Below are 23222 nucleotides of genomic sequence, written 5' to 3' on the forward strand. Positions count from 1 at the left end.
CCTCATCAAGAAAAACTATCATCTCTTTGGAAGCCACACCTACTCTACTACATACATACTTGGTCTTACACTTTGGACATTGTAAGTACACTTCAGATTCATTTACATTCCATCCAACTCTTCATCTTCCATACTCTTTCCATTTTCATCTAGTCTCCCACATCTTGGTCAATACCTAGTTCATGGTTGAAACCCATTCCCAAAAATCTAGGAGAGAAACTAAAGAGGCTCAAGAGTCCGCAAACATGAGTGCCTATGAGTATGACAATGATGTCTTTTTCAATTCTGATCATACAACATTATTTGACATGGATGGCTATAGAAACATTCCAAATGTTGAGAACATGGACACTACAAACAACAATGATACACATAATGACAATATGGACAACTTTTTTGTACATTCAATAGAAGTGGAAGACTCCATTATAGATCCTCATTTTAATCGATTGGTTGAGAAAATAATGATGGCACAAAGTGGACCCAAGATCCATCATGATCTTGAAATAATGAGGAGAGATAGACAATATTTCTTACTAGTGATGGCACAAAGTGGACCCAAGATCCGTCATGATCTTGACATGTCTCAAATAATGGAAAATCGACCTTTGCAACAACCTCACCTCAACATGGATCAAAGGAGGCCTAATAGTGGAGGCAATAAAGGACCACATATTGTTCCTGAATTACCATCATCTTTGTTTCAAAAACTTGAGGTCCCATACACACATGGTCAAGCATATGATACTCACCTTCACAGACCATTATGGAAGTCTTATGCAAATAAATATACTAAATCACATACCAATGCTAAGGACCAACCACCAAAGCAATTGGATATCCAAATACATGTTCAAAATTTGGACACAAGGAAACCCTGTGTCAAATTTGGGGGCAAAACATTAGAATAAACTCATGACATGCCTGTAAAGTATGGTATACATGGACAAAACAAATATTCCATTCCTCATCATGACTCTATACGAAGTGGTCCATATATGCAACATCACTATAGACCTCCTCCATATGAACATGTGTATGATCAATACCATCCATATATTCAACATGCTCCTCCTCCACTTGGCGCTTCAGGCATGGGGTATGGTCCAAGAAGTCGGTCTCCACCTAAGAACAATTTGGAACAGCAAATTAAGGACTTACAAAAGAAAATGGAGGACATAAATCCACCGAAGACAACTTACACAATGAGAGATATATGTCCCTATCCATTTGACAAAAGCATTCAAATGCCTCCATTTCCTACATACTTTGTGACACCTAAGTTTGATAAGTACAGAAGAAAAGGGGATCCTAAGGCACATATAAGACATTTTTTCACAACTTGCATTGAGGTAGCAACATAAGAGACATATTTGATGAGATTATTCCCACAAAGCTTAGGTGATCAAGCTATGGAATGGTTCTACCAACTCCCACTTGGAATTAAGTCATGGGGTGACTTAGCAGAGGCATTTATCCAACATTTCTCATACAACATAGAGACAGACATATCAGTCACCACTTTGTGCAACACTAAGCAAAAGGATGGAGAATCTTTTTCATCATTTTTACAAAGATGGAGAAATCTAGCCAACAAATGCTCTTGTAAAATTCCACAAAAACAAATGGTAGCGATGTTCACCTAGAATGTCCATAGAGAAATTGGTAATGACCTGAGAAAAGCTTGCTTGTCCACCTTCAAGGATGTCATTGAGAAAGGCTTAGCAACATAGAAGGTCCTAATTGAGCAAGGCATCGTCAAAATATTCAAAGAAAACAAAGAGGACTTTAAAGGAAAAGACAAGCCAAGATTTTGGAATAAAAACAAGAACACAGTCAATGATGGTGTTGTTGATGCCAATACAATACGACCCAAAATCATTTTTTTGGGATCAAACTCTACAAACAATCAAGTGAATAATCAAACAACTTCAAAATCACAAAGGAAGTACACCCCATTGGGAGAACCACTAGAGTCAGTTTTCAAAAAGCTAGTGGCAAACAAGATAATAACAATTCCTGATATGCCTCTATATGAGCCAAAGGTCAGACCAAATTGGTGGAATGACAATGAATACTACGAATATCATAAAAGAAAGGGACATAAAATAAGAAATTGTCATCGGCTGAAGAACATCATACAAGATCTTATTGATAGAGGAGACATTGAGATCGAAGGACACTCATCTAATCAAGAACATGAGATGTTTAAAGAACCATTCCCAAAACATGACAAGGGAAAAGCCAAAGCCACAGATGAGAAGACCAACTATACCAGAGCATCCTATAACTATGATTCAACTGTTAATCACATTTCGGTGGACAATTATGTCTCTACCATTATCATAAAGGACAAAACACCTAAAAATTCTACCCAAAGACCCAAAGTTGTCGTACAAGGCATTGGACCTTCTTCTGAGTATACCTCTGAGTGTAATGTCACAACCCATCAAGGTAAGGTCACTTTTGAAGGTGGTCTAGCTAAAACCACTACTTCCTCATCAACCAAACCTAGGTACGACCTTGTAGAACAGTCAGGGAAGACACTCATGCTTATCTCAATCCTTGAGCTTTCATGCATATCCCCTTCACATAAAGCCATTCTTGATAAAACTTTGAGAGACACTTCCATCCCCACTGATTTGAATGTCGACCAGTTTCAAGCCATGGTGGGATATCTTTTCATTCCTAATTCCCTTATAGTCACAGAGTTGACGACGCCTCCATGAACCTACCACATAATGCACCTTTACACATTGAAGCCTTCCTACACAAACATCGAATAAAATGATTCCTAATAGATGGAGGAGAAAGTCTAAACATTTGTACATTGAGCATTATTAAACAATTGGGATATTCTGAAAAGGCTATGAATTCTAGAAACAAAATTACCATCAAGGCATATGATGATGAAGAAAGCTCATCCAAGGGTACAATCACCTTACCTGTCAGAGTTGGGCCAGTTACAAAAGATGTGGTTTGTCAAGTCCTTGATCTAGAGCTCACATACAACATATTTATATGACTTCCATGGATTCATGAGATGGGAGCAATCCCATCTACATATCATCGATGTATCAAGTTGCCACACAATGGAGTTGAAGTGACCACCAAAGCTGATCCAAATCCATTCATATATTGCAACAATCTACGACCTAGATCAGAAATAACAATACCAGTCAATCGAGAAGTTTTTCTATCTTCAGCATATGTGGATCCAGAATCATTGAAAGCTTCTACATCAAAACAAACATAGGTCAAAGAAAAATTCAAGGTTAAAGACCTGGGATGTGGTGAGTATATCTTTCATGTTGATCAACTCCCACTATCTCCTAAGGTATTTAGTTGACAGGACCAATCTATAAACAATTTGCAAGGAATTGGGAGTGAACCACCTAGTGTTCTGGCTACTAAGTCTGAATGCAAATCTCCTCTAGTGATACAAGCATCTCTTAATATCAATATTCCTAAAGTGGTTCCAACAAAGAATCTATCAAGCATATCACCAGCCCTCTTGAGAGCTCACATAGCCTTACCATTTCATCTATTCATTCCATTTCCACTCTTTTTCTACACTTGGATAAAAAAGAATCACAAAAGCCCTTACTCATCAGAAATGAAAAATCAAGCTTTGAAAAGAAAAATCTAAAAGTCAAAAATAAAGAAAAGTCCTTTAGTCCAAATCAAAATCAAAAGCTATTGGACTCTGCAAAAATCAAATTCAAGGATAAAAATGCTATAAAGAAAAAAGAACAAGAGTTGATCTCCCCTAATGTCAAAATAATTGAGGCAAAAGTTCTACAATTTTAAGTCAAAAAACATACTTGTTGATCCTAAGTCTCTAACATGTCATGATACTCTCACTTCTTTTCTCAATCATAAGCCTTCATCACTCATACACTTGTTCCATACATCCATTCCCTTTTGGCGATACATCATGGGCCTTTAATGGAACTTCCTTGTGGGACTTTGTTTTCAGGGATGCCCAAACTTCTTTAGGTGACACGCATACGAGCCTGTGTAGTCCACACACTAGTAATTCTATCCCAGTTCCTTTATCAAGAAAGATAGTCACTCGAGCTACACATCATTCAGTCAAGGAACATTGTAGATACAATCATAAGGTAAAGCCTCATACATTTGACATAGGTGACTTAGTTCTCAAAGAAAATACCAAAAATCAGCAAGACAAAGAGAAGAAGGGCAAGTTCGAACCAACTTGGCTTGGTCCTTACGTCATCACAACAGCCTATGGATCCGATGCATATCAACTCTCAATCCTAGAGGGAGAACCTTTGGAGGATCCTATCAACAACACGCACCTTCACAGGTTTTACACATAGTTCTTCAGAGTATCTTAATTTGAAAATACAAAAAAATCAAAAAATTTCAAAAATACAAAAAAAAACATTTCGAAAAAAGTAAAGAGAAATAAATTTGTCCAAAGGTGAAAACCACTTCGTTGGTGCCCTGGACAAGTACCATGATGAAAGCCAGGTCACCAGTGCCATGTGTAGAGACAATTCTCCTCCCTCCTTTAGGATTCCATTTCATCATTTCACTTTTCACACACTCAACATATTCATTCATAATAAACTTTACCCATTCCCATCATGGCTTGTTATTGATCCACCTAAGATTGGTTAGTCATTCATAATAAACCTTCCTTTTCATCCATTTCCATCCATAATAAATCAGCTCCTATCTGTGGCTAAGGCAAATCCTACGTCTAGTGATGGGTGTGGAACTAAGAGCATCACACGTTCTGAGGAGTACAGTTTCTTCCAGTTTTCTTCAGTCTATCCATGCACAATCCAAATAAAGCAACACTTACATTTCCAATCCACAATAAAGTTCCATCTTCTCCATAATAAAGTATCAGTTGCATGGATTCAGTCAGTTTCAGATGAGACACAACAACAATGGGCTTCAACAAATCAAATCTTTTAACAGACTCAGACAACATTATGGTTCAGTGCTATCTATCCTTTTGTGAAAGTAAACATTGTGACCATAATCAAATAAGACTTATACAAGTGACAAGAGACACTAAACTTGAGGAGTACAGTGGATGTTTGTGTCGAGTCTTGGTTTTCTTTTGATCTTATCTTTTGGTGACATGTCTTTTAGCTTTTCCAGGATGTCTTTGCCTAGAGATTCTATATCTAGGATGTCTTTGACTAGAAAGGCAAGGATGGGGTATCGTCACCTATTTTTCTTTGTTGTCTATGGATTGTCTCTTAGTAATGTTATGACTTGTCCAAGGATACGAGGACACTGTGAGTCTAGTATGAATTGGGGCATTCCTTGTTTGTGACTATTTTATCTCCATGCAAACGGGTACAATGACTTTCTAGGTCGAACATATGCCCCGATTGTCATAACCTATTTGCCATAATAAAGCTCAATGATGATAACACACAAGAAGCTCTTTCACTTTCATATCTTCTATCTTCCACCCCACTTTCTTGATTGACCTCCATAGTCCTTCTTGAGTCTGTGTAGCCCACTATCACATGACTGAGTATATCGACACACCAAAAACATTTGCATTTCATGTAGTTTGCACCTGCATTACCACATGTTACCATTTCATACATACATATAGATATCACAATTGCATCACATCCTGCACACAACACATGTTAGCACATTCTACATTTTCCTCATGCATTTCATCATTTGCATTATCATATTCATCTGCATGTCATACATTCCCACTCACATTTGCATAACATATTAAAAACACAAAAGAACAAAAATATTGCATTTGCTCATGTACATATTTACATCCATATCATAAGCATCACATAGATACATGCATCAAATAGAAACATACATCACATAGATACACATACATATAGCTTCCACAAAGATGATTCATCTCATATATATATATATATATATATATATATATATATATATATATATATATATATATATATATATATATATATATATATATATATATATATATTAAAATCATAAGTGTCATGATACAATGATGTCAAATACATATGGCTACAAAATCACCCGAAGGTGTCATCATACAAAATGGTACAAAAATTGATACATAGGGAGCCCTCTAAGGCTATGATGAATTCCCTCCCTTAGAGTCGGCTGGCCTCAATGGAGTCTGAGCCCTGGAAGTCCCCACCCTAGGATCATCTCTCTTGCCCCCTCTATCTGGTGGTGGTGGAGGACCCATGACCCCACCGCTAGACATCTATCTCTTGTCTCTCCCTCTAGTGGTCGTTATCATTCGTGATGGTCTCCAGAAGCTCCTATCTCGCTGATCTGGTGGCACCACTCCATAGTATAGGTCTCTCTAGTAGGATATCTCCTCCCCTTCCCACAAAACATAGGTGTATCTGATCCCTGTGTCCTCTGCTGCCAACCAACCCTCGTGTCACCCTATCTGGATAGAGGAACCCACTGATCACTCCTACCAGTACCGCTGGTAGTGCTAATCTAGTTCGTGTCATGGTGTCCCAAGCCACATGTCTAGCTCTCATCTCAAGTCCTGGATCTTGAAACACTCATCTCAGTGCATCCCTATCTCCCTCTCGATCATAAGGAACTAATTCCCCATCGATCAGTATCCTCAGTATCTAGTACACATCCTCCAAGGTGACTATCATCTCACCCATCGAAAAATGAAACGTGCAAGTCTCTAAGTGCCATCTCTCAGCTAAAGCAATCAACAACCTGATGTTCACTTGAAACTCAGGCACATACAAAATATATCACAAGCCCATAGCCTGAACTGCTCCTCTATCATCCAATGTCATATCTGCTTGTAAAATCTGAGTTGACGAGAATCTCTCTCGTGACTCCAACATAGGTAGGTCTTGCTGCAATCAAGAAAAATCAACTGTGTCAATCCTAGTGGCATTCCCTGTTCATCACAATGTGGTGCTTTTTATCCTAGTGTTTATATCTATCATATGGCACTCTATCCTAGTGGCATTCCTTGTTCATCACAAAGTGCTGCTCTTTTTAGTACTCCCTGTTCATCATAAAGTACTGCTTCCTATCCTAGTGGCATTCCCTGTTCATCACAAAGTGCTACTTTTTATCCTAGTAGTACTCCTTGTTCATCACAAAGTGCTGCTTTGATCCTATCTTTTAGAGCACCTATTTGAGTGTATCCTCTTGAGTATCTTATCCAATTGACAACGTATGTTCTATTACAGAATTGTCAATTCCAGCCTAATCCAATTGGCAACATATGTTCTATCACAAAACTGCCAATCTTTTTGGTACTCCCTGTTCATCACAAAGTGCCTTGTTCTATCCTATCTTAGGGCCTCTGCTTGAGTGTATCCTCTCGAGTAGTTTCCTGATTAGCAACGTATGTTCTATCACAAAATTGTCAATCCTGACCCTATTTGTTATTCTGGTCTTCCCTAGAGGACCTTCTTGAGTGTATCCTCTAGGCAGCTTATCCAATCGACATCGTATGTTTATCACATAACTGCCGATTTGACCTTGAAGACATAAACACGCATTCATGACACAAACACGCCTAGCCTACCCAGACGCACCTGGCACCAACGCAGACACGCCTTAACATTTTTCATCTCGCTTGACATTTTTCTAGACATATCTAATGCGCATTTATTACCCTACCTAGCATGCATTTATGATAACAATTAATGCGACAAAGTACAAGGAGGTTCTGTAGTACTTACCAGGTCTCCTACATCTGCTGCCCTTTGAAATCGGTGAACGCGATTGAATCTAGGCACCAATGCCATCACTGCTGACTTCTCTTTGCTCTCTCTGCACTCTGATCTCTTAGGTGTGTGGATGACAATGAGGATGTTTTCCCTCGTAGTCTATCTTATAGACTACCCTAGCCCTAGCCTCTCAAGTCAGTCTTCTTTATCCCATGACTCTGTCACTCTTTCCTATCTTGTCAGTCATTTCTATCCTTTCTTTCTTATTGAGAGATTGTTTGCAATCTTTCCAGACATTTTTATCCAATCTCTCGAGGGGGCATATCATTCCCATCTTGGGGCAACTTTGTATCAGTTCATCTTATCTTCTTTGAAACAACGCGACAAGCTACATTGTCTCAAAGAGGGGCAAAATGTAGACACCTAAAATTGTCCAGTCTAATTAAATAAATATTTTTTATTTATTTAATTATTTTAGCCTAATTCTTCTATTAATTGAATAAATCTTTATTTATTTAATTAATTCATTTATCCTCTTCTAGCCTTATTTCTCATTTAAATAAATACATTTATTTATTTAAATTCCCCTTTTCCTAAATTAAATAAATATTTTATTTATTTAATTGATCCCACTTCTTCTATTAATTAAATAAATCTTTATTTGTTTAATTAATTCATTAACCTTTTCCACCTATGACACATGTCATTCATCTCTTAATTCCTACACTACCTACCCTCTCATTATTTTATTATTTTCTCTACCTACCCTCTAATCTTAGTCGACCATTTATCTTCTACACCTCTCAATCTTATCCCTTCATTTCTTATAGTGTCTTCTATATAAGGAGATGCTTCCATCATTATCAACCCTAATCATTCAATAATCCTAATCATTCTATTCAACTACTAATCATTCTAATCAAGCCTTCAAGCAATCAACCCCGACTACTCTAGCATTCGAACTTTCATATGCGATCAAGCCTACTTGCAACCACATTTCTATTCTTTGTTGAGCTCTTGTGCACACATTAAATTTGAGAGCAAATATATCAAACAAGATCAATGGAGATAGGAAGAATGGAGATTCAAACCCTATTGGACATGTTATGGTACAATCTTTGTGATTTTATTTTATTTGCATTGTCTTAGGTAATCTTCATATGTTATGGTGGATCTTTGTTGTTGTTAGGCTAGGGTTTTGTGGTTGAATTCATTTAGTCTTTCAATATTGTTGTTTCCACTTTCACCATAAACAGTAATAAATAAATTGATGAGACAAACAATTGCGGATAATACAAAAAATTACAAAATTTTCAAATGTAAAATCAACCAAGCATTGTCAAAATTTATATTTTGAACATTTATATGAAAGAATGGAATAATTTTCAAAACAAAGAGGATATAATTGGATTTAGAAATTATGTATGTGAATAAAGGGATCTCTAAGTAAAGAAAATAAAAGAATAAATGACTAAGCAGTAAGCTGAAGTATAGTTCACAATATTAGATGTAAATAAATTTGGGAATGATGGTTGATGTGTGAACCTTGAATAGAGATCAAAGGTGTTCAAAATTGCTTATTGTTTAAAGTTAAGTACCTTTAAATATATTAACCTTGTATGTGAGGTCTCATAAAGAATATTTCTTATTTGCACGTGAAGCATGGGAAAATGTTTAATCAATAGATATTTAAAGGCTAAATATAGGTCAAAGCGTATACATTTTGACTTATATTCTAGTTGTTGGACACACTAAACACCTAGCTTTAGAAATAAAAAATCAATCAATCAACCTAAAAAATAAATATTTTAAACACACTAAGAATATAGATATATTTTTAAAAATATGAATATGGATATTGATTGTGTGCACTCCCCTCACAAATAAGCACTCCATCTCAATAATCTACAAGCACAAAATAAAATGTTCCAATGAGTATCATCTATCAAGCATTTGAAAATGAACATAATCATAAATATTAAAAATTCTTCACAAATAATTGAAAAGACTAAAGAACGAAATATAAAAAAGGCTTTAACTAAGAAAAAAAATGTGCAAGGGGTCTCGCTAAGAAGATAAGGTGCTAACGGAAGCTAACCATGTAAAAAATTCTAAATTTATAAATATCATGATAAGGACTCTCACTATGTAAAATATATTTTGTATATAGAAATTGTGACAAAGCTTTCTATAGTACCAAATAAATGATCATAACTATTGTAAATATATTAGTAAGATCAGATTAGGAGTGATAATAAATACACCTTCTAATTGATCACATACAAAGGACATAAGAAATTGGAGGTAAGATAAAAGTATAACATTGTGTAAAGTACAAAAATATGTAATAAATAATAATAATACCATGTGAGACACATCAATAATATAATCTTTGTCAAAGATACAATTATGTAATGTGTCAAGTCCCTTCCTCCCTCCCCAGTTACATTGTTTTTTAGTGATGATGTGTAGGTGTTGAGTTATGAACTATTTTTATTTCATATTATGGATATTATGAGCATAGGTGGTTACCTCTTAGCACTATGCTCCTTATTTTATGTTGCTCATTTTTGCCTGCAATTGCTACCCTATGGAGATTTTTATAATTCTTTTGCTCATAGTTCAATTAAGGAGAATCCCCACGTTAATCCGGTTTTACACCAAGGTTTACTCTCTCTTATCTTTGAGCATTTGAAAGCTAGGGCTTTTGAAAAACCCTAGCAAGCCCTCTCTCGTTATTGCTAAAGATATTGATTATAGTGAGGACTCAAAATTGGAAGGTTGGGAGACTGACAGTAATGATGAGCATTTCATCCCTCACACCAATAAAAAGGCTAAAACTAGGCTTAAGGTGGTTGCTTCGGGTGTTAGTAAGGGGTCCCCTGATGTTGGTGGTGAGGGTTCAAGTAAACACACTAAGGGTAAACCTCGAAAGACCACTTTGAAGGTTTTAGATAGCTCTGATGATCAAGATTCCCAGGACCAAACACAAAATGTTGAGGCATCCTCTTCCTCCCATGGCTCTGAACATAATTCCTAGGAATCGACAGATTTTACTCCACAGGATTTTCTTCCGAAACAAGAGATCCTGTTTGATGTGGTCAACATTGCAAAGAACAACTCTTTGGAGGTTTTCTATCTTTTCAGGTGGGTGTTTTATGAGATTAAGAACATTAATCTCAAGTAGCAGTCCTTATCTTCCAAGATGGAAGCTATGAAGGATAATGTGAGTGCTGGAGATATGACGCATGTTGTTGTTAGTGCTCATCTTGTTGGTAATGGTAAGGAGGTGGTTGAGGGGGCTTCGACGGGTGCTCTTTGGACAAAAAGAAAAAAACAAGTCATGATTGATTGTCTGGATAAAAACATGGAAGCCACAAAACATGTGAAGGAGATTTATGATAAACAATTTGTGGACAGGGAGGCTACTCTCCAGGGTATAAAGGAAAGCAATCAGAATATTGTCGAGGTTTTTGCTGAAACTATGTCTACCATGGTTAGCAAGATGGAGAAAGCTCATATGGAAAGGACTACTGTGGACATGGACAAGGATATGGTTGCTAGTGTGGAAGATTTAGGTCCTCCAGGGAAGTGTACTTGGGTGAGCCTAAAGAATAAAGTCTCTGAAGTGCCCCAGGACATCCTAGAATTGAAGATTTCTGCCAAGAAGATGCATTAGCTTAGTGCTAATGTTGCAGAGAATCTTAAAAAATTGGGTTGATTTTTTGTTTTTGTTAATGGGTTCGTGCTAGTAGTTTGTTGGTTTTTTGTTGTCTTAATGGGTTGGACAGTCTTTTTTGTTTGTTTCTGTTGTCTCTCAGCCTTGTGGGGTTTTGTCTATTTTTTATTACAAAAAAATAAGGTTTTGAAGGGCCCCCAAAACCCTTTACATAAGAACCTTAAGGAAATAGAGCATTAAGAAACAAGAAGGAACAAACAGCTAAAAAACCAGCAAAGAAACTAGCAAAATCTAGCAAAAAAAGCCCCACAAAACCAGCAACGTCCAACCAAAACAGACAAAAGATAGAAAATAAACTACTTAATGTTTTTCAAGGCATTAGCCATATTTTTGCTAATCCCATGCAATTCTTTAATATTATCCCTAAGTTTAGGGATTTCTTTAGCAAAGGCCACAATCGCTTTCTTCATGCTCGCCCTTGTTCTCTTTGCCGCACCACCAGTAGCACTTTCCATAGTCCCTATCTCAATGGAATCTTCATCAATTTCAAGGTCCATGATGGGTCTGGGAGTACTAGAGCCCTCGAGGACCTTAGAAATTTCCTCTAAGTTCTTAGTAATAACAGTCAGGAAATCCAGAATAATAACCAAAAGGTTTTTCATTGCAGTTTTACCTTCCTCCAGATTATCAATCTGAGCTTCCATCTTCTTAATTTTTTCCTCCATATTCTTCTTCCATTGCATATGGTCTCTCTCATCTTTCTTCCTTTTCTCTTCCCACTGCTTCCCATTTTTTTCCAGATTCTTGATTCCATCATAAGCCCACATGTCAAAACCCATTCTAGCCTCAAATAGATTTTTGAGATTATCCAGAATTAACCCTTTTCCAACATACTCCTTATCCTTGCTCAGATTCTCCTTGTCCATCTCCTACTCAAATTCCTTATTCTTCTCCTGCTCCATATCCATTTCTTTTTCCTCATTAATCTTATTATCCTGCTCGTCCATTGGCTGGCTATTGACAGTGCCAAAACTAACACTGTGGGTAGGGCTATCTTGAGCAGAAACCTCCTCAACTCCTCCTTCCTCTTTCCCCAGCTCCTCCTCTTTCTAGCTTTCCTCTTCACCCAACTCATCAGTTTCCATCTCACTACCATCTTTTCCATTATCCTCTGAGTCATTCTTCGTCTCCCTTTGAATATCCTTGTCCTCTTGAATTTTCAACCCAGTAGCATTTTTTCTCTTTTTGCTCTGAGTCGACTCTTCCTTGCTAGGCTCACCTTCTTCCATCTTTCTCTTACCTATCCCCAAAGACATAGACAATCTCTTATTTTCCTGAATAGCAAGGATTTTGCAGTGCTCATAAATGAGCAAAATGACTCCACAATGAAGCACCAAAGTCGTAGAGTTCTTTCGTAAAGAGGTAGTAGGGCAGGGAAATCCCCTTCTCATGCCTGAAGTGATTTAACAACACAATATGGTATGTGTGGACCTTAGTAAAATGACCCTCCACAGTTATGTATTCCATAATAGCATTCAACACACAACCCCAAATTTTCTTAATGTTGGAAGCATCATAATACCCCCCATGGCTTTACCAATTTTTGCCCTCTCCTTCTCTTTGCGCGGAAAAAGCTTAACCACATTATTTGAAACTTTCAAGTCTCTAACGAAATTAAGACCCAAGTGGGGCATACCTGTTACCATCACTATGAGATCCGCATCTAGCTTAAACCTCACACCATGAATTTTGAATGACCTGTTAATCTAGTTTTCAGTGACTTTGGTGACAGCTAGTGTTTATGGTGAAAAGTGGGAACAACAATTTTGAAAGACTAAATGAATTCAACCACAAAACCCTAGCCTAACAACAACAAAGATCCACCATAACATATGAAGATTACCTAAGACAATGCAAATCAAATGAAATCACAAAGATTATACCATCATATGTCCAATAGGGTTTGGATCTCCATTCTTCCTATCTCCATTGATCTTGCTTGATATATTTGCTCTCAGATTTTATATGTGCATAAGAGCTCAACAAAGAATGGAAATGTGGTTGCAAGTAGGCTTGATCACATATGAAAGTTTGAAAGCGTAGTGTAGTCGAGTGGTTATCTGATCGAGGTGATTGATTAGAATGTATATGTCTAGGGGGCTAGATAATGAAGGAAGCATCTCCTTATATAGAAGACACTATATGAAATAGAGGGATAAGATTGAGAGGTGTAAAAGATAAATGGTCGGCTATGATTAGAGGGTAGGTAGAGAAAATAAGAAAATAATAAGAGGGTAGGTAGTGTATGAATTAAGAGATGAATGACATGTGTCATGGGTAGAAAAGGTTAATGAATTAATTAAATAAATAAAGATTTATTTAATTAATAGAAGAAGTGGGATCAATTAAATAAATAAAAGTATTTATTTAATTTGGGGAAAATGATAATTTAAATAAATAAAGGTATTTATTTAAATGAGAAATAAGGCTAGAAGTGGATAAATGAATTAATTAAATAAATAAGGATTTATTTAATTAATAGAAGAATTAGGATAAAATAATTAAATAAATAAAATATTTATTTAATTAGACAGGACAATTTTAGGTGTCTACAACTAGGTTAACTCTTCCTTTATCATAATCGACCAGCTTCTCCATGAAATTTGTCATGAACCCTTTTTCTAGCTTAGTCCAAACCTTTGGCATTTCCTTCCATCTGGAAATGTTGTCCGGTTCCTCTCTCCTAAGATCCCCTCCCATTTTCAAGTCCGTAATACCTAGTTTGTTCTTCTGCAATTTCTAAGCTTCCTTCCAATTGACTCTCAAAATTTTGAAAATGTTAACCCACAAAGTGTACGAAAGACTAATAACTTTGATTAGGATTCTGCCATTCTGCCAGGTCATCATTACCTTTCTATAAATGTGAAGATTACTCATTAAGACTTACATAATTGATTGTGTGATCCATCTTTCCCCATGATTCTGTCCTTTCTTAAAAGATCTTTAATATTAAAATTAATATTACCTTCCCCATACCAAATACTTTGAGCTTCGGAAATTAAGCCTAAGTTTGCCAGAACATTCGCAACCACATTTTTTTCTCTAAAGGCATGTTCAATTATAAGAAATTTAAAGCTAGCAATAATTTCTCTAGCTTTAAAAATTATATTCTCTATAGACCACGATGGTTCAATATCTCCCTTCAGGCACTTAATAATGTTTAGAGAATCTCCCTCCAACCATAAGTTATCATGATTTAGATTTTTTTCAATAATTAAAGTATTCAAAGTTGCAGAGGCTTCATCATAATGACTAGTTTGATTACCCAGAGGGCCAACAACTACTACAAGACAACTTCCAGCAAAATTCCTGACAATGCCCCCATAACCAGCTTTACCTGGGTTCCCCTTAGATGCTCCATCAAAGTTGGCCTTAATCCATCCCTAAGATGGAAATCACCACACAAGACCATCCCTACCCTTCTCCTTACTAGATTTGATATTAGATAGGCTCCATCTGTCATTAAAATCCTCTTTAGTAGCTAAACCATGATCAGTTCCATTTAAACATTCAAATATCCCTCTATAGATTTTATCCACCACAACTTTAGGTTTAGCACTTTTATCCCTAAAAATACTATTATTATGCTCCTTCCAGATATTCCATATAACATTAGGGAGAGTAAGTTTCCACAGGTCAACATTCTTAGGGTTGGAATTAGGACAATACCATTGTTGCTAGAACTACTTCAGAGAGTTTAGGAAAACCCATCTCAACTTCCACCTACTAAAAATAGTATTCTAGATTTCTTGACTGAATGAGCACTGGTAGAGGATGTGACAAGCAGACTCCTCTTCCTTGCAACAAAGAGAACACCTGTTAGGAAAAACAAATCCACGCTTTTGGAGGTTATCAAGAGTCAACACCTTATTTTGGATGAAAATCCAAAATAAGATATTAACTTTAGGTATCAACTTCTTTATCCACACTTTAGCCCACAAAGGAATCTCTTCCGGAACTTTGTTATGGATAGCCACCACCGAAGACACAAAGTAATTCCCATTTGAAGTCTCCCTCCAAATCAAACTATCATCCTTATTGTCCCTAAATTTTTTAGAAGAAGGCATAATCTTAAGAAACTCTAATCCTAGACATTGCTGGTTGAACTCAATCCACTTCCCATTTCTCCAATAGTCTCTAGAAAAACCACCATACCTATTTTTGAACCAATCTTTACATTCCTTAAGGATAGGAATATCCTCTAGAGGTTTATCCAAGAGCCATCTATCTTCCCAAAATCTAATCATTCCACCATTCCCTAATTTTCACATTCTTCCAGCAGCAACCCAACTTTTAGCCATTTGAATTGCATTCCAAATTGCAAAGCCTTCAACAGAAAAAGAGTTATCCAGAATTTCTTCCTCAGAAGGTTGCATATAAGATATTTCTTTTTCCAGATTAAATTCCATTCTCTTTCCTCCCCTTTCAATCTCCAGATTTGTTTAGCTAACAAGACATTATTCATAGAAGTTATATTCCTTAAACCCAACCCCCCTAAAGCCTTAGGAGTACAAATTTTGTTCCAAGCAATAAGGGGTATTCTATTTTTGTCTTCCACTCCTGACCAAAGGAACTTTTTTTGAATTCTCTCAATAGCCTCCGCAAACTTTAAGCAACATTACCTTGCCCTCTTGACTAAGGATAGCTCCTTTCCAACCAGCCAATTTAGAATTGAATCTATCAACCAACTTCATCTAGAAATTATCCGAAGGCTTTATACAAAGAGGGAGCCCCAGATAAGTTGAAGGAAACTCAACAATTTTACACCCAAGGATTCTTTCAATCCTTATTTGTCTTTCAACAGGGGTATTGATGAAAAATAAAAAACTCTTATCCCAATTAATTTTTTGACCGGAACCACTTTCATATGTGTCCATGATATTCTTAATATTTCTTGCTTCTCTCATAGTAGCTTCCCCCATAGTAATCAAATCATCAACAAACTGTTCACGAGTATAGGTTATGTTGGAAGATGAAGGTTTTAGGCCTTTGATTTTTCCATATTCCACACTTTTTATAATATATCTGCCCAGACTTTCAACTAAAATAGTAAACAAGATAGGGGAGATGGGATCCCCCTGTCTTAAACCTCTAGAACTTTTGAAGAAATTGGAAGAAGCTCCATTAACAATAACTGCAGAGGAGGAAGTTTCAGTCAACTGGGAGCAGAGTTGTATCACTTTTTCCCCAAACCCAAAAGCTTTCATAATTCTGAAAAGGAATTACCAATTCACTCTATCATAGGCTTTAGACATATCCAACTTAAGAAAAAAAACCTTGATTTTTTGCAGCAGTTAAAGAGTGAATATTTTCATGAACAAAAATAATAGAGTCCAAAATTTGTCTACCAGGGACAAAACCATTCTGTTGAGCTGAAATAATCCTAGGAAGAACATCCAACATCCTAGAGGCAAGAACCTTAGACATAATCTTGTAAACAGAATTACACAGGCTAATAGGTCCAAACTTATTAAGAGAGTCAGCTCCAGAAACCTTTGGAATAAGAATGATGAAGGTCGCATTCAATTGTTTTAAAAGCCTCCTTGAACCAAAGAATTCTTTAACTCCATTACATATATCAATGTCCACAATATGCCAGAAAATTTGGAAGAAGAGCATTGGAATTCCATCTAGACCCAGAGACTTATCTCCCTGAAAAGAAAACAATGCCTTTTTGATTTCCTAATTAGAAGGGATTCAAGAGAGATATTTGTTGTCATCCTCATTTAAATTGGGAGGGATAGCTTGCACAAGAAGATCTTGATTTCTGACATCTAGATCATCCACCCCTCCCAAAAGATTACTGAAAAAATCCAAAGCTTCCTTTCTTATATCATTTTCATCCGATAAAGTCCCCCTATTGTAAGATAACTTGGAAATCCTATTAACCGCCCTATTCTTTAGAGCTGTCAAGTGGAAAAACCGGGTATTTTTATCACCTTCCTTCAAATACAAGGCTTTAGATCTTTGTCTCCAAAAAGTCTCTTCATTAAAAATAATTGTGTGGTATCTAGACAACAACCCGTTTTCAACAGATCTCAAGTTCTCCGAAAGCCCTTCCTCTTGGATTTTATCTTGGACTTCCTTAATTTCAGTCTTAATTTGGGCTTTTCTTTTAAAGATATCACAAAATATCTCTTTGTTCCATATTTTGATTTTGGCCTTTAAAATTTTAATCTTTTTGGCTATATTGAATAAAGTCATTCCCTCAACCTCAGAATTCCACCAATCAGCAACATAGACTTCCAAAGATGGGTGGGATAACCAAGCTTTTTCAAATCTAAAAGAGAAATTTCTCTTAGCAAAAAAATAATTAGCAGTAAAAGAAATAGGGTAATGATCAGAACCAATCTTAATAATTGATGCCAAAGAGCAACTATACGTAGAAAGCCACTTAGGAGAAATCAAGGATCTATCCAACCTTACTTGAATAAGATCAGATCCAGTTCTGCGATTGGTCCAAGTATAATTAATCCCTTAGAGATCCACATCCATAAGAGCTTGATCGTTAATAAAATCCATAAGATCTTGTCTTCCCTCTAGCTGCAAAGGGAGACCTCCCATCTTTTCATCCTCTTTAAGAGGTGTATTGAAATCTCCCATTATTATCCAACTTTTATCAACAAAATTTAGTCTGTCTTCAGCAAGGCTCCTCCAATATTTATATCTCCCAGCTTTAGAATTAGGTGCATAGACATTAGTGATAACCCAGAAAAAGTTATCCTTAATATGATCAAGCAGAACTAAGGTCCTATTAACTTCTGATATGATTTCCTTCCCTATAATAGTATTTTGGTTCCAAAAAATCGTTGTTCCTCCAGAGGCACCCTCTGAACTGGTTCCAATAACTCCATTGTTTTTAAATATTCTAATAAAGTCCCCCTATCACAAGTTAACTTGGAAATCCTATTAACCGACCTATGCTTTAGAGTTGTCAAGTGGAAAAACCAGGGGTTTTTATCACCTTCCTTCAAATACAAGGCTCTAGATCTTTGTCTCCAAAAAGTCTCTTCATTAGAAATAATTGTGTGGTATTTAGACAACAACCCATTTTCAACAGATCTCAAGTTCTCTAAAAGCCCTTCCTCTTAGATTTTATCTTGGACTTCCTTAATTTTGTTTTTATCACCTTCCTTTAAATACAAGGCTCTAGATCTTTGTCTCCAAAAAGTCTCTTCATTAGAAATAATTGTGTGGTATTTAGACAACAACCCATTTTCAACAAATCTCAAGTGGGGTTTTGTCTGATGATTTTGTTCTAAAAGGGATTTAATTGATCTATCTTATGTAATCTTTATGTAAAGGGTTTCGGGGTCCCTTCAAAACCTTCTTTTTCCATAATAAAAAATATTCAGTTTATTTATTACTATCCATCCTCTGAGACTTTCTGCAATTGGTTGGATTATTTGACCTTTCTCTACAACATTTCCATTTGCACAAAATCTTGAACTTGAACAATATATGCATATTGTGAAAATCTGAAAAGTCACACATTGCTTCATAAAATGCTCTAAAACATATGCAATGGTCATTGGTTTGTGTAGGTTTTTATTGGGTTGGAGATGCATTGAGCTTGATAAGGCACATCTTGAGTTCAAGTGATAGACATTTGGACCATATTTTAGTAAACTTCAGAGGTGGTGATTGACACTTCCAATCTACATGCTTTGATATCTTATCAAAGAAATGGTTCTTATAGCAACATTTGTGTTTAAACCAAATTGTTAGGAAGGAAATTGGTAGTTGGTAATACTAGGCTTGCATTATGGTTCAAAACAATATCCTACAAGTAAATCTTGCAAGCCATTATATCTTCTCTAAACAAAGGGCACTACTCACAACATAACAAAGCCCACAATAAGCATAAATTGGGAGCGATTTCTCAATAATATTTGTTGGCATTGATACAATTTATAACAAAATCCTTTTAAAGTACAAATTGGGTCCCTCATAAAGGGGTAGCTAATATCTTGAGCAGGTTGGCAACTCATTCAAGCCATATTTTAGCAAGCTTCAAAATTCCAATCATTGCATTACTTAAATATGTCAGTTTGGTAAAATGAAACTAGTAAGAGATGGTATAGTAGAGGCAATACAATTATGAAAGAAGATTTTGAAGGAGTTAAGATTGCATTCTTATAGCATGTAGAAGTTGATGATCAACTATAGGAACCAAGAATCACCTGCAAGCAAAACACCTATCACACAAAAGAGATCAAGAAAATATTGTATGCTCTATAACAACTAGTGAATTTTGTATTATTGCACAAAAGAATTGAAGATTCAATATTGAAAATACAATTGAAAGTACACAATATTGGATGCACAATTAAAATGAATGAATGACTTGTTTTATAGAAAGCAAGAGAGTCCCTAATCCTAAAATTAGAATAACCAAAGCAATGCAAAGTAGGAACTAAATTAAGCTCAACTACAAGCTAAAAAAATGAAGTAGAAGTGCATCTAAGTGAATTCAAACTAAAAAAGCAAATAAAGCACCTAAGTTTAGCTTAAGTGAAAAAGCAATTAAAGGACTTAATTAATAAATAATTAGATAATTGTCCTAAAAAATGAACCAAAATCAATAACACCAATACTATCATCTCTAATGACTCAAACTACCACAATGACTTTGATCTTTGGAAAAGCTAGATCTTGAACAATGAAATTCTATATTAAATAAAGTAAATTTACCACACAAAGTTTCATCATAAGATCAAATGTTTGTCCAAACTCTCTTTTCAATTTACAAGTTTGAGAAAAGAAATCAGATGAATGGAAAATTGAAGTAGCTATCCTCTAGGAACACCCACCATTTGCTCAATTTGAAAAATGAACAAATTGAGGCATCGACTATAAATCATGAAAGTAAAAGTTTGGATCTAGCATGTAATCACAATAGATATTTACAATAAGCTTGATAATACAAATCAATCGATAGATATAATAGTATAGGACAAGGGAAGTCTTGGAATGCACATAATTAGCAAAGCTAATTCTAAAGAAAGAAGAGTGTGACATTTAGTTTTTGTTTACCACAAATAGGAAATATGACACTTATCAAATATGAATTAGTGGGTACCATTTAAAAGATTGTGCACACAAACCTTCAAATTGAATATTATATATACTGGGGATACAAGGAGTTTTATTTTCTTTATTATTGTTTTTGAAAAAGAAAAGAAGTTACAAAATTAAAAAGGGATCCACATAATTCCTTAAATATGTAGCCAAGAGATATAGAGGGATCCGAGTTTTTCGATCCCTATTGCACTTTGATGTAAGAGTGAGGCATGATCACAACAAAGCATTAAATTTATTATTTCCCTTTTTATAAAAAATCATTTGTCTTTGTGTAGGTGAAATGGGATATGTTGTTCAGATATTTATTTCAAGTCTTTGAGCTTAGATAAATGTTTCTAAATGTTGTTTCCTTTGTGAATATAATATTCATTTGAGCAACAGTTTTATCTTTCTAGAAATTAGTAAATTTTAGAATTAAATGTTATTCATTTGTTCATCGGTATGTCAATCTATGTGATGGAATATTGATGGATTTCTTTTCATTTATCTATATCCATTGCATTCATATCATGGTGATGAGTGGATGTTCGGGTGCCTTTCCTTCTTTATGGTTAAAATCATATCCCAAGTTTAGATTACATCATAAAAGGGATTTGTACATGTAAAATTCAAAGAAAAACCACTAACTTAATTGTGATTTCTCACACTGTTGGTTACAATTTGTCTTCACACTTGACTTAAATTGAGTCATTTATTGTTTATTTTGAAAAGACCACTCTATTTACTAACACTCATACGGTGGACCTTTCTGTTTTATGTTACACATATGGTGATCTCATGGTTTTTTGCATTATCATATAATAAACAATATTTGATATGCATAGTTTTTGTGACATGTGAGTTGTTCGAGATACAATTTTATCATGTTATGCCCTAATGTGTTCCATACCATTATTCTTATTATGATTAGGAGTCAATGATATTGAGAAATCTAAATGTACGTGTTGTCATGCTTTTATTATATTTCATGGACATGCTTTAGATATATGTATATAAATTTATCATGTTGTGTTGACACATTTTTTGAAGTATGCAAGAAAATGCCAATGGGAATTTAAGTACAAGGTGTAACCCTTAGTTTGATTATCCCTATTAAGTTGGTTCTAAACCATGTGGAAAGGTTAGGACCTATGTAACATGTTTTCATTTGTAAATGTGAAGTGCAACTTTCTTGAGATGGATGTGAGTTACTGTGTTATTTGTACATCCACTTAGAGGATTTTTTGTGACAAAAAATCACCATTTTATAATGAAACAATACCCCTAGGTCATTAGGCTATGAGTTGGGGGTGTTTTGATGGGGTTTTCATTTAATTTCTATGATTTTTGGATCATTTTATGTTGGATTTTTGGTTACCTATGGATTTTGAGGTGGTTGGGATGGATAAGATTCCATCCCAACATTTCCTCTCTTCTAAAAGGTGGGAGAGGATCAAATCTTATTATTGGGATGAATAAGAGGACACTTGTTGCAATTAGGAAGAAGTGGGAAGATAGGTGGAAGATGGCAGAAAAGGAGACATGACACCTTCTCCATCTCCCCTACCTTGAGATGGATGAGAGGAGGAGGTGACAAGTGCCACTTCCTTCCCCATGAGGGCCCCTCTTACCCTACTCTATTTATGGAGTGGGGAAGCAAGAGAGGGGACTTTTTGCACTTAAAAATTTGGGGAAAAAGGAAGAGGAAGCAAGTGGAGATAGGAGGAGGGAAAGAAGCTTGGAGAGAGGAGGATAATTCAGCTTCAAGAGTTTACCAAGTAGGTGTTTCTACCTCAGTGCCACATTGTTTCATTTCCTTATTATATTATGGACATCAATGTTGTTTCCTTTATGTTGTGTAATGAGTTTGGGGTTTGGTGTGTTGGTGATAGCAATTATTGTTGTGTTCTTGTGTTTATTTTGGTACACCTATGTGTTCGTGTGTGTTGTGTTTGGGTATTATGGGTGTGGGAATCCTTTAGGTGTAATGGGTACAAGTACCCGAATATTATAAGGTGTTGGGATATGAGTATACTTGAGTTCAAATTGGAATGCAAATATGATTGGCATGGGAGATATGATTTATGATGAAAAACAATTACTCACCATGGGAGGTCCCCCCATATTTACCCTTTTGGCGAGAATCCTTTCTATTCTCAAACTAGTATTTGACTTGGGAGCAATGTGAATAAATCCAATGATGTGAAATTGTATAAAATTGTGATGTTGATGCTTAAAGATAATTTCTATTTATTTTTCTTTGTGTTTGTGTATTGGATAAATTGTGGGTTACATCTTGCCCCAAGCTCAGGGGTGTGTTGTTTTCAACCCAGTGGCTATTGTTCACACTTTTATGACAAGTTTTGAGGTTGGGTATCTTGGAGACTATTAAGACAACTATTTGTTGGCATACGATGAACTGACATGTTGAATGATGATAATGTATGTTGTCATTGATGTCAATAAGTGTAAGTGAACTGGTATGAAGAGGTATGAAGAGATGTAGTGAACCGATGTCAGGGTTTCACTAAGTGTGACTACCAGTTGGTATTCTAAACTGTAGGGTTTCCGGTTTGGCAATCTTGCTTGTGCGATGCAACCGATGACATTCTGTGATGAGTTAGCTAAGAGATGAGGATGATATCGTGATGCCACGTTAGCTTTGTACATGTGAAGGATGTCCTTGAGGATCTTGCATGAGAAGATCAATTGCATTAAAAGTCTACCTTAGGAATGAA

This window comes from Cryptomeria japonica, chromosome 9 (genome assembly GCF_030272615.1).
Source record: "Cryptomeria japonica chromosome 9, Sugi_1.0, whole genome shotgun sequence".
Lineage (NCBI taxonomy): Eukaryota > Viridiplantae > Streptophyta > Pinopsida > Cupressales > Cupressaceae > Cryptomeria > Cryptomeria japonica.